This window comes from Lipotes vexillifer, unplaced genomic scaffold (genome assembly GCF_000442215.2).
Source record: "Lipotes vexillifer unplaced genomic scaffold, Lipotes_vexillifer_v1.1 scaffold447, whole genome shotgun sequence".
In the NCBI taxonomy this organism is placed as follows: domain Eukaryota; kingdom Metazoa; phylum Chordata; class Mammalia; order Artiodactyla; family Lipotidae; genus Lipotes; species Lipotes vexillifer.
In genome coordinates, this window is record NW_006786302.1 from 958,179 (window position 1) to 971,366 (window position 13,188).

Genomic DNA, 13,188 nt, shown 5'->3' on the forward strand with positions numbered 1-13,188 from the left:
CTTTGGTTGTCAACTCTGCTATTTTCATCTTCAGGCTTTCCCTTCACACTGGGCAAAGAAAATTTGTGGAATCTTGCAGAACCAAACCACTGTTTTACAAGGATGACAATTTTTTTGGAGAAGCATAAAGTGGCATTATCCTCATATCTGTTATCCTCATATCTGTTCAATTTCAGATAAATTACTGAGCAAAATTTTAGTGGTTTATTAAAAATTTTTCATTTTTATTTTGGCTATAGATGTGTAATTGTCACAAAAATTTTAGGATCATTTTGACTGTTTTAGACACTATATTTCTTTAATTCTGCTTACTACTTCATGAAGAAATATCAAGAAATTTCTCAATTAAAAAAAAAGGTTTGACATCAGCTCAGTGCTTTGTAACCACCTAGAGGGGTGGGACAGGGAGGGTGGGAGGGAGACGCAGAGGGAGGGGATATGGGGATATATGCATATGTGTAGCTGATTCACTTTGTTATAAAGCAGAAACTAACACACCATTGTAAAGCAATTATACTCCAATAGAGATGTTAAAAAAAAAAAAGGTTTATGGGTGAAATAATATAATGTCTGGAATTTGCTTCCAAATAATCTGGGGTTGGGGTGGGGGATTAGTCGGTTTATAGAAGACACAAGTGAGGCCATGAGTTGATGACTGTTGAATCTGGGGTGAAGGGGGCTTAGGGGGTTTCACTATATTTGTTCATTGTGAAAAATACTTAATTCCTTTTTATTTTGTGTGTTTGAAATTTTTTCTTAGAGAGAAGCCCACTTTGGTCCCACTCTGGTTGGGATGACTGCAGTGCAGCCTGGCTGCACCCAGTGGGCACCGGAGCCCCTTGAGGGCTGCATCCTCCCCAGGCAGGCGCAGGTGGAGGCAAGAGGCCTTTCCCAGCTCCCTTTGTTCCTCCCAAGGCTTCTGGCAGAATTCCCACTGCTCTTCCTTCACATCATCTTTCTTTTCTATTTCTGAACTCCATTTTGTGATTTTTCTAATTATTCCCAGCAAAGAAGAAATTTGAAAATCACATGTGCTGTGACTGAAAATCTTTTTGCTGAAAGCACATTCAGAAATAGCCCGAGGAGTAAAATTCTTCCCAAGAAGAGCATCTGGGGAAGGATTTCTGCCTTAGTTTTCCTTAAAATAAGTGATTTAACAGCGATCTGAAGAAAGCATAGTGAGCAACTTTCCATTTTCCTGTTAATTACACACTTGAGCTGAGAAGCAGAAGTAAAAAAGCATTTAAAAGAAACCCACGAAGTTTATTTAAACAACAAGATGCTTGACCTGAAGGGGAAAACTATCTAGGATTCATTTCTTTTACAGTCATTTATCCTTGCTTAAAGACAGATTGTCCTACCTGTAACAGCTACATACAAAAAAGTTATAAAATTGTTCTTGGTTTTGAAATGAAAATGAAAAACATTAAAAGTCTCCAATCGAACAAAGTATGCAATAATTTTTACATTGTTCTTTTTTCGTTAAACAGGGAAATCAAAAGAACTTACTGGCATGTAAAGAGATGAGCTGAACGAGCACGCCAATAATGGAGAAAGGGGCTATTTTCACAGAAGCGGTATTTCCCCCAACCCATCTCCTTGTGATGTTGATCAAAATGTACCATTGGCCATTTAGTTAAAAAAAAAATCAATATTCTTGTGCACATACCTCCATTACTTAATGTACAACAAAGGAGTGGGGGAGGGGGAAATGAAAGATTAGAGAAAACTGCACTGCAGCAGTCACGATGTGGCGGAACCAAATCATGGTTTTCTAACTCAGAATGACTTCTTGGTTCTCGAGTAAAGCAGCAGGTTCTCTCTTTAGTAGACACCTCCTGTCTGCTATTGGGACACATCAGCTGTATCTTCATCCTTCATTTCCAACTGTGCAGGTGTGTCTGTTTCGTTGATTGGCTGCCCATCAAATCAGAATCTGATCTGCCTCATGGACAAACCCTGTCATTCACAATAGGCTTTTGTCAAACGTGGTTACGCCTCCAAATCTCAAACCACACCACAGAACCATCCTGCCTCACCACCTTCGTGTTAACGTGATCATGGTCCTCTGTCTTGACTCCCGCCTGGGGCTCTTCATTGGCCATGGTAACCTCTGGAGCGTTCTCAGTGGCTGCTTCACAAAAAAGGTACCAGGATTGGCACCAAACAAGCACAGAGCAGCACCAGTAGTGGCAGAAGGAGGAGGTAGCAATCAGTCAAAGGGAATTTTCTAAAATAAAAAATAAGTCCCTTGAGAACATAAACTTAGTCAGAACCTGTTAGACCAGGGCAGGGGAAGATCTTTATTATGGAGTTTATTTCCAGTTCATTAATTATGAAATAGCTGAGACTTAACCAGAGAAGTCTGAAATTCCCAGGTAACTGAAACACCTGTGTCAGACAAAGCTCTTAGCATGGAAGGACTTCTCCATCAGCTGAGAAACAGGAACTGCTCACTTACAATAGCTCCAAAGAGAATAAAATACTGGGGAATGAATTTAACAAAAGGAGTGCAAAACTTACTCTCTGAAAACTGCAAAACATTGTTGAAAGAAATTAAGGAAGACCTAAATAAATAGAAAGATGTCTCAGGGTCAGAAGACTTAATATTGTCAAGATGGCAACACTCCCCAAAGTGATCCACAGTCATTTAGTGCCATCAAAATTCCAGCTGAGTTCGTTCAAACATGGACAAGAGGGTGCTAAAATTCATATGGAAGTGCAAGGGGCTCAGAGTAGCGAAGACAATCTTGAAAAAGTACAAAGTTAGAGGACTCACGCTTCCCAAAATCAAAACTTACTATAAAGCTACAGTAATCAAGATGGTGTGTTACTGGCATAGAGACAGACATATAAGTCAATGCAGTAGAATTGAGAGTCCAGAAATAAACCCTCACAGTAGCAGTTCATTGATTTTCAATGGGTACCAAGACCATTTAACGGGGGAAAAGGATAGTCTTTTCAATAAATGGTTCTTGGGTAACTGGATAGCCACATGTAAAAGAATGAAATTGGATGCCCTACCTTACTCTATATACGAAAACTAACCAAGAATGGATCAGAAACCTAATCTAAGACAATAAAACTCTCAGGAAAAAAAAAAAAACAACAGGTGTAAATCTTTGTGACTTTGGATTAGGCAATGGTTTCTTAGATATGACACTTAAAGCACAGGCAACCAAAGAAAACATAGATCTATTAGACTTTATCAAAGTTAAAAGCTTTTGTGGTTTGAAGGATAGCATCAAGAAAGTAAAAAATGACAACCCACAGAAAGGGAGAAAATATTTGTAAATCATATATCTGATAAAGGGTTGAGATCTAGAATATATAAAGAACAACTCAGTAGTAAAACCACATATAACCCAATTTAAAATGGGCAAAGGATCTGAGTGGACATTCTCCAAAGAAGATTTTCAAAGGGCCAATAAGCACATTTTGAAAAGATGCTCAATGTCATCATCCATCAGGGAAATGTGTGTCAAAACCAAAAGGAGATAACACATACTAAGATGGCTATAATCACAAAGACAGATAATAAAGTGTTGGCAAATCCTCGTACATTGCTAGTGGGGATGTATGTAAAATGGTGCAGCCATTGCAGAACAGAGGTTGGCAGTTCCTTAAACGGTCAAGCATAGAGTTACCACGTGATCTAGCAATTCCACTTCTAAGTATATACCCAAGACAAATGGAAACGTATGTCTACACAAAAACTTGTGCATAAATGTTCACAGCAGCATTATTCATAGTAGCCTAGGGGCTAGATGACCCTTCCAAGATGGCTCCCTCACAGGGCTAGCTATTGGCTGGGAGCTCAGCTGGGTCCACGGGCCTGAGAACATGGGACCACTCATCACAGGCGTCTCCGTGGGCTGTTCAGCTTCCTCACAGCATGGTGACCAGGTTTCAAGAAGGAGAAGAGCACCCCAAGAGACAGGCAGTAGAAGCTGCTAGTTTCTTGGGGCCTGGGTCTAGAAACTGGTAACATTACTTCTGTTGCATTGTTTTGGTCAAGCAGTCAAAGAGCCTAGATTCAAGAGCAGGGAACACAGACTTGAGCTCTTCATTGAGGAGTGTTTAAATTCGGATGACGTGTTTTATAACTGCCACACCCCACAGTAACTTCCAGAGCTGGGATGTGAATTCAGGTATGTCTGAATCACGGAGTTCATAGTCTTAAAAATTCTGCTTTGCATTGCAAATAGGATGGGTGGAAGACCCTGGGCTGGAATAGTGAGAAAACTACTTAAAATATTTTTAGTTGGCATTGGGAAGCGTGGTGGTTGTTGCTGTGTTACCTTGCTCATAGTCAAGATCATTTTGGGGAAATATTTGCACTATTTATGGCAAATTTCAAAGATATCATTTTAATGCTGAGTTTCGGGAGGTGGGAAGGTCCTTATGTTAGAGATGGTGCTTTTAAAAGAACAAACAGGAGAAGGGCTTATTTCCCTTTTAGCAATGGATCTGAAGACAGGACTCGCCATGAGCAAAACTAACTCTGCCTATGCTTTGGTTTCCACAGCGAAGAACAGTCTCTTTATTGTGGGCATGCCTTAACTCAATACCACGTTACTCAGCTCGACTTTAATCCTGGGGCTACAATCCAACCATTCAAAACCCCATTATTATAGCTGAGAGGTGGGGCAGTGTCAGCATGATTCAAACCTGGTAGCACATCAAAATGAGGCGTCAGGGCTCCATTCAGCTGTTGGTTTTAAGATGCAGGTAGAATCCAGGCCCTTTCTCGTTCTATTCTGTTATGGTTCCCAAAAATTGCTGCCCAGAGGGTAGGGAAATTCCAGCCATTGCCCACATTTGCTTTGAGGATCTTGGATTTTGATAGCACTAGAGATGAAGATTTGCATACATCACAGCTGCTAAAGGATGGGTAAAAGGGAATACAATGTGCTCAGTAGGATCTTGCTGCCCGGATAACAGGAGGTTCTCTGGGATGAGACCGTGTGGTCGTGCTGCAGTATTGGAGGTCACGACTAAAAGGACGCACTGGGAGGTCTGGGGTACAGAAGGATGACTGTTTAAACAGACAATTCCACTAAAAGATCAGGCGAGAAAGCTGCCTCGTGGGGCGACTCTCTGCCAGGCATTGTCTCCTTAGGGCCAGGGAGGAGAAGGAAGCTGGCACAGGACAGAGCAAAGGGCCCAGACAGAAACTTTTCCCTTCCACCGTGCCCTGTCCTGAGCGCTCACGGAACTACGAGGAGCATTCCCGGAATCCTTCCCTGGTGGGGTCGATAAGCAACTTGCTGCTGCCATGCACAGGCTGGAACCCTTCCACCCCTAATGGACCAGAAGCCATGAGCGCCATCGACCACCGTGCAGGATGCACACCCAGCCCCTCCCGGGTGATGGATGAGATGGATGCTGAGGCAGGAGTACTGACTGACAGATGATCTTTCCAAGTAGTGGTCAGGATGCGCTAGAATCCTTCCGCACAAGGCTGAGTCAGGAGCAGAGACCTCAGAAGTGGACGGAGGAAAAGGAGCTGGGCAGAATGTGAGACTGACACCTGACATAAGAGATGGTCTGAGGCAGCAGACATAGAAAAGCAGCTGAGGGGTTTAGGAGAAACTGGCTGGTGGAAGGGGAGCCATTGGATGAGCAAATTCATCTCAGGGAAAGTCAGGGTCAGGAGTAAAGTCTCAAAGGCCCCATCCATCTCGCCTTCTCTCCGCAGCCTCTGCCTTCCCCGTTTCTTCTGGACGAGACTGTGCCCGCCACCTCTGGGCTCAGTCCTGTGGGGTTTCTGCTCCAGTCCTCGCTGGGCCAAGAGCACTGCAGGCCCAGGGGATTTAGAGATCGGAGCTTTCCTGGGGGGCAGGCCTATTGGTTACATAGTACATTTCCTTTTTTATTATTGTGGTAAAATACATAGTACAATTCCTTTTTTATTATTGTGGTAAAATACATAGTACAATTCCTTTTTTATTATTGTGGTAAAATATATATTAACATTAAATGTACTGTTTTAATCACTTTTAAGTGTCTAGTTCAATGGCATTAAGTATATTCACATTACTACACAACCATCACCCCCATCCATCTCTACAACTTCATCTTCCCAAAGAGAAAAACTCTCTCCATTAAATGCTAACTCCCTATCTCCTCCCCCAGCCCTTGGTAACCATCTTTCTACCTTTTGTCTCTATGAGTTTGACCCCTCTAGGTACCTCATTTAAGCAGATTCATCTATTTGTCCTTTCATGTCTTCTTTGTTTCACTGAGCATATTGTCCTCAAGGTTCATCCATCGTGTAGCATGTGTCAGAATGTCTTTCCTTCTTACTCCTATATACTATTCCATTAGAGGTTTACACCCCAATTTCTTTATCCATTCATCTCTCGATGGACACTTAGGTTGTTTCCAATTTTTGGCTATTGTGAATAATGCTGCTATGAATGTGGGTGTACAAATATCTTTTTGAGTCCCTCTTTTCAATTCTTTTGAGTATAAACCAGAAATGAAATTGCTGGATGGTGTGGTAATTATGAGTTGAATATCATTAGGACCTGTTGCACTGTTTTCCACAGGGGTTACATTCGCACCAGCAAAGTACCAGAGTTCCAATTTCCCCACATCCTTGCCCACACTTGCTTTTCTCTGTTCCACCCCCTCCTTTTTTAAAAATGATAGCCGTCCTGGTGAGCGTGAAGTGGCATCTCACTGTGGTTTTGATTTGCATTGCATGTTGAGCATCTTTTCACGTGCTTATTGGCCATCTGTGTATCTTTGGAGAAATGGCCATTCAAGTCCTTTGCCCATTTTTTAATGGTTTTTTGTTTGTTTGGTCTTTTAGTTTTAGGTGGTCTTTATATATTCTGGATATTAATCCTTTAACAGATAGATGATTTGCAAATATCTTCTCCCATTCTTTGAGCTGCCTTTCATTCTGTTGATAGTGTCCTTTGATGCATAAAGTTTTAGATTTTGATAAAGTCCAATTTTCCTATTATTTCTTTTGTTGCCAGTGCTTTTGGTGTCATATCAGAAATCATTGCCAAATCCTATGTAATAAGCTCTGTCCTAGGCTTTCTTCTAAAAGTTTAATATTTTTAGTTCTTAGGTTTAAGTCTTTGATCCATTTTGGGTTATTTTATATATAGGGTATAATGTAAGGGTCCAACTTCATTCTTTTGCATGTGAATATCCAGTTTTCTCAACACCATTTGTTGAAAAGACTGTCCTTCCGTCATTGAAGGGTAGTACCCATTCTGCTTTGACTTCGGTAGATTTTGTTCCCCTAAACCCTACGGATTCCATGTAGCTCTAGGTAGATTTAAATGTCCCTGTTGCAAGTCTGACTGTGTTTTTTACCTTTGGGATCTGCCACCCCCTCCCGGCATTCATAGGAGCCAAACGTAGAGTGGACACTAGGTTGTCCGGTCAGTCCATACGGTAAAATTTACACAGTTAACATTAGCCTTGAAAATCCTTATATCACCTCAAGTTACAAAGAATGGCACCCCTCAGTGAGAGAGTGAGAGCTGGTTTCCCCTCCTGTGTTGGAACTGACTGCTTGGAGTGGGGGAGGTGGGGGAGTACTGAGCATCAGATGCAGTGGTTGGCCTGCATTTAGGAGCCATTTTTTAATAAAAAATATGGATCTAGATCAACAAAATCACTTCCAGATGGCAAGATGCTCACAAGGTGTGCTGCCCAGATGCAGAGGTTGCCCGCAGGAACAGCAGAGCCCTTGCTCCCACTCACTGCTCGTCCCAAGACACCTGCCTGTGGGGTAGCAGGTGTGCTGGCGGCACCAGAACGTGGTTTTCTCTCACTCTGCAGATGAAAGAGGTTTAATTGTGCCAGCTAAAAGGCATGTAGCGTGTCTCCACTATGAGCCACAGGTGTGGGCCCCTGGCTTGTGGATTTGAGAATCGCTCCTGGTCTACATTTGTCCTGCTCCGCTTTAGGGATACCTTGCCCTTCCGACCTCGGTGTGGCTTTGGCCTTGGCTCTACTCCTGGATTAACTGCTCCTTGTGATTTGGCTTCTGGATGGCTGGAACTCTTTGGTTCTTGGATTGCTGTCTGTTGAGAATTGGTTTGCCTTCAGATTAACTTCTCGGCTTGGACTGCCGGCTTGTGGAGCTCAGGTTCACAATTGAAGAGGCTGCCCCGCCTGCTGTGCCAGGTGCTTCTCCTACCTCCCTCCTTCTCCAGAGAGCCCACGCTGGAGGGTTCCCAGACTTTTGCACTTTCCCACACTGGTCCCATTGCTACTTGGATTCTCGGGGCTGGGCTCCTCTCTGGGACATCATGGTCCCTCCTGAGTGAGGGAGAAAACTTTCCACATCACTGCTGAAATTCCATCTGAGATCTTGTTACCCAGCCTCCTAGTCCGGCCCCCAACAAGGGTCCTCCTGCCGATGTCACTGGTGCCAATGGAAGGAGGCTCTGGAGCACGTGACCTTGAGTCAGGTGGTGGGCGGGGCTGCTCTGCAGGGGTCCCGTCCTCGGGAAGGGGCGGGGACGGACGGGGCCATCTCACAGGGCCTGCGCAGGCGCAGCTGCTGCTCACGCCCCTGATCACAGAGCAGGGCGCAGCGTCTCTGCGCGCGGCCCGCCCGCCATCTTAAACTGGGTGTGGTGGGCGGACCTTCTACGCACACGGCCCTGAGGCGAGCTGTCGGCGCCGCAGTTTTGCACCCGGAGCCCTGGTCTGAGGTGTTGGCGGTTTGCGAAGCGCCTGCACGCGGTGCTCTGGGAGCTGGTGAACTAGCCTCAGCGCAGACGAAACAAGGTTAGACTTTGTTTTTTTTTTACCCAGGTTCTATTTTTATTTCTCGTGAGTTGTTAATGGGATTTGCCAGTGACAACATGAGTGGCCACAGCGGACCCTGAAGCCACCTCTTCTGGATTCTGTTTCCCTTTGCTCTTGGTTTGGCTCATGTGTCCACTAGTGAAAGGTCACAGCTGGCTCCTCAGGGGGACTCTGCCCCCGGGGAGGTTGGCCTTTCCCAGTGCCGCCGCGGCCTGAGGTTCCGGGCTGACCGGCTCATTCCTCCGCGAACGCCGAGGGCCTCTCACCACCGGTTCACGGTCAGAAGCCAAACCCGACAGACCAAATCATAGCAATAGTTTCCAGGTGCGTGGTCACGGCTGTTTCTGCCGAGAGGCTGGGCCTTCCATCCCAGGTTAGGCCGCCTCCAGGGCTGGTGGGGAAGCCAGTGAAGCAGAGGCTCCCTCTCTGCGGCGGGAGTGGAGGCGGACACCTGTGGTCCCCGCCCGCCCCCAGCGCCCAGACTTCCCGGTGGGGTCTCCGCGCAGTTCATGAGGGGCCACTGCCTAATCACCTCCCCGCGCCATCCCTGTGCGTGATGGACAGTGGCTCACCTCCACCACCCATGGAGGGAAGGCACTGAAGTCCCCAATTCGTGGTCAGTGGGAGCAGAGCTCCAGAAAGCTCTAGCACCTTGCCCTGGGCACCCAGCTGGTGTCCAGACAACCCTGTCCTGCCTGATTTCAAAGTTCGTCTTCTGACGCCCCACCACACAGGTGCCCAGCAAAATGCTCCAGTAAGTAAATCTCATGTCTGCTGCTTTCAGCCTTTTTTGCTCTCCCCTCACACTCCATCCACGAAGCCACAATTCACTGCAGGGCCTCATTTGGCCCTGGGCTCTTGGGTGGAATCCTAAGCTACAGTTCTTCCCCTCATTTTTCTCCTCTTTCTGAAATAATTGGCCCTGGGGCCATCCCAGCAGGCTTGGCGCTGGACCTCGTAATTCATAACTCAAAATGGCTGCAGTGTTAATAGGCGATAATGGTTCCAGATGTCTTCCCTTTTCTTAAAATGCTTCCGCTTTAACAAAACTCTAGCTGCGAGGACTGTTGGGAGGAATTCAAGGTAGGTCACAACCCTGGGATGGAAAATATTTTTGCATACGCCTCGTTGATATTCTGCAAATCTGAAGTCACACAACAGGCCAGTGCAGATGGGTGGGGACCACAGCTTGACAGGGAGAGGGAAAGCCATCCTCTCCTTCCCGGCTCCCTTTCCGTAAGTGCTGTGACTAGGTGGAAGGATTTTGTGGTCAGCGCGGTAAGCACTTTGATGGGATATATGAGATCAGAGACATTGAAATCACCTTCAAGGAGCCAGACAGAAAGGCAGGGTGACAGAGCGGCAGGCGACCAGCCTGGAGCAGGCAGACGGCGTTTATACCCAAGATCTGCATATGCCCTGTGCAACCACCACCCTCTCTGGGCCTTAGTTCCTTGAGACAGGGATAATACTACTTACTTCACAGGTCTGCAAGATTAAGGGAGTGCTCTGCACAATTAGTTACACGTGTCCTAGAAGAGCCTTCAGCAAATGATAGCGCAAAATGCCACTGAACTGTTAAATTTTCATGTTATGTATGTGTTATAGCCCCCCCATTCACATGTTGAAACCCTAATCCCTAATGAAATAATGAGATGGTATTTGGAGGTGGGGCCTTGGGGAGGTTACTAAGTCATGAGAGCAAGGCCCTCCTGATTGGATTCGTGCCCTGATAAGAATAGCGGAGAGAGAACTAGCTGCTTGTCTCTGCTTTTCACCAGGTGAGGGCTTAGCAGGAAGATGAGGACGAGAGCTCGTCGGACAGTGGATCTGCTGGACTTGATCCTGGACGTCCAGCCCCGAGAACTGTGAGAAGTAAGTGACTGGTTTAAGCCCTGCCGTCTGTGGTATATTTGTTATGGTGCCCGAGCTGATGAAGATGGTGTACTTTAGCACAGTTTTAAAAGTTCAAGTGACACAGTAGACCTTCTGGAGTCCTTTACTTGTTCTTCCCAGTTAAGATAATTCCTTGGGGTGATACCTACTCCTTCTGCCACATTTTAGCCAGATGTCACAGTGTCTGGGGTGCAGGCTGGATCTCCTTTTCTGGAGTGGCGATTTAGGACTTGTCCAGGCTGGGCCTCGTTCTCACCCTGAAGTGGCGGTTCTGACATAGACTATGGCAGAGTTGATACAGGCATGAGCATAAGCCCTTTGTGGGCCTTGTGATGGGAGGGGGCAGCACCTGGGCTTGTCCACCCAAATGTACACTGAGAACCAGAAGGAGTGACTCTGCCAGCCAGGAAGCCACCGTCCCTGCATCACGAGCATTGGCTGGTGGGAGCTGGCCCATCATCATCAGGTGAGATCACCCGAGAACCCCTAAGATGTAGCTGGCACAGAGCGCTGCAGAGCCAGCAGCCTCTCCCTCTTGTGTGGCTCCAGTCACACCTGCCTCTTGGCAATGTGGACACGAGCCATAGCAGGACACGGGCCCAGAGGCCCCTGGACAGGTGACTCTAGCTGAGCCTCAGGAAAAACAGATTTGCAAAGAAACAGTGGAGATGACATCTCCTCCTGACAGATGGGGGCCCTGCATGGGAGCATAGAACCTTGGAGCTGGACAGGGGGAGGTGGTGGGGAAAACAGTCAGGAGCTGTCTGCTTGCTGAAGGTGGCTGGAAGGCACAGAGGCGACGTGGAGGAGGCAGAAGTGCCAGCAAGAAAGAGCAACAGGGCTTCAAGGGAGTTCCTTGATTTGTGAACAACCTGATAGCAGGCAAGAAGAAAGCCCAGGAAGTCCAAATGCCATTGACTCAGGGAAGCCCGGGGCTGGTGTGAAGTCCAGTAAAGCAGGGCTTCCTTCCCACCATCAGTGGATTCTTTAAGAGGCTATTTCTAACATGTGGCAACATGGGTGAATCTCAAAAACATCACGTTGAATGAAAGAAGGTAGGCAGAAGAGTACATGTGTGGTTCCATTTATGATGAAGTTCAAGAAGAGACAGAACAGATCTAGGCTGGTAGAAATGTGAGCAGTTACATTCCAGCTAGGCATTGGTTGTTGGTAGGGATTGGCTGGAAAGGGAACTAGGGAACATTCTGGGTCGATGGGAATGTTCTCTCTCTGTTGGATGGTGGTTACCTGAGTGTAAAATTGAATGAACGGTACACTTAACGTGAATGCATTTTACTGATGTAAATTATAACCCAATAAAATTAATAAATACAGACACAGTCATGTCCAGTTATACAGAGCATCGTGCTAGGTGTCTGTAAGCTACAAGCATAAACAAGAGCTTGCCTTAAGGAAGTAGAGAGTAAACAATTATATAGATAAGATAAAAGACATGGTGCCCACAAGTCGTTGTGCAAGATAGCTGGGACTTCCCTGGTGGTCCAGTGGTGAAGACTCTGCGTTTTCACTGCAGGGGACACGGGTTTGATCCCTGCCTGGGGAACTAGGGCACTAAGATCCCGCCAGCTGCTCGGCGTGGCCAAAAAAAAAAAAAAAAAAGAATGCCTGGGGCACTCACCTGGGCCTGTACTGCTTGTGGTGAGCCCCCACAGACATTTCCCCAGCTGGAGCCAATGTTGTAGCTGGATGCCCTTGTGGTTCTTATTATAAAAAGAAAGATAGCTGGTAATATTATCCCTAAGAGAGGTAGGTACAAAGTGACATATCAGAAGTCAGAGGAAGGAGGATGACTTCTGGCTGGAAGAACCATGGTGGGCTTCATAGAGGAGGCAGCATTTGAGCTGGACTTGGAAGGAGTTGGGCAAGAACATTCTGGGTAGAAAAAGCAGCAGAATAAAGGCAGAGTGAGGGAATGTCTAGGAAGCTGCAAATAGTTCCATTTGGTTGAGATGTAGATCATGAGACAGGAGCAATGGAAAAGATTAGGAAGCAGAGAAGTAGGTAGGATCTATTTGTACAAGGTCTTGAATGTCAGGCAAGAGTATGAATTTTATTAGTAGGCAACTGAGGGGTTTTTATTTTTGCACTGCAGGTTTATTTTTTTGTTTATATAATTTTTAAATTGTATAAAAAATTTTCCATTTATAATTATTACAAAATATTGGCCATATTCCCTGTGTAGTACAGTACATCCTTGAGCCTATCTTACACCCAGTAGTTTGTACCTCCCACTCCCCTACCTCTATATTGCCTGCCGCTACCGTAACCACTAGTCTGTTCTCTATATTTGTGAGTCTGCTTTTTTTCTGATTTATTCACTAGCTTGTTGTATTTTTTAGTCTACATATGGATGATACCATACAGTGTTTGTCTTTCTCTGATTTATTTCACTTAGCATAATGCTCTCCAAGTCCATCCATGTTGCTGCAAATGGGAAAATTTTGTTCTTTTTTATGGCCAAGTAGTATTCCAGTGTGTGTGTGT

The 13,188-nt window shown here is 45.7% G+C and overlaps 1 pseudogene; it reads right to left on the minus strand.

Moving 5' to 3' along the window:
* Nucleotides 1-1,824: 1,824 nt before the first annotated feature.
* Nucleotides 1,825-2,105, minus strand: LOC103078005 (small ubiquitin-related modifier 2 pseudogene; annotated as a pseudogene).
* Nucleotides 2,106-13,188: the final 11,083 nt, after the last annotated feature.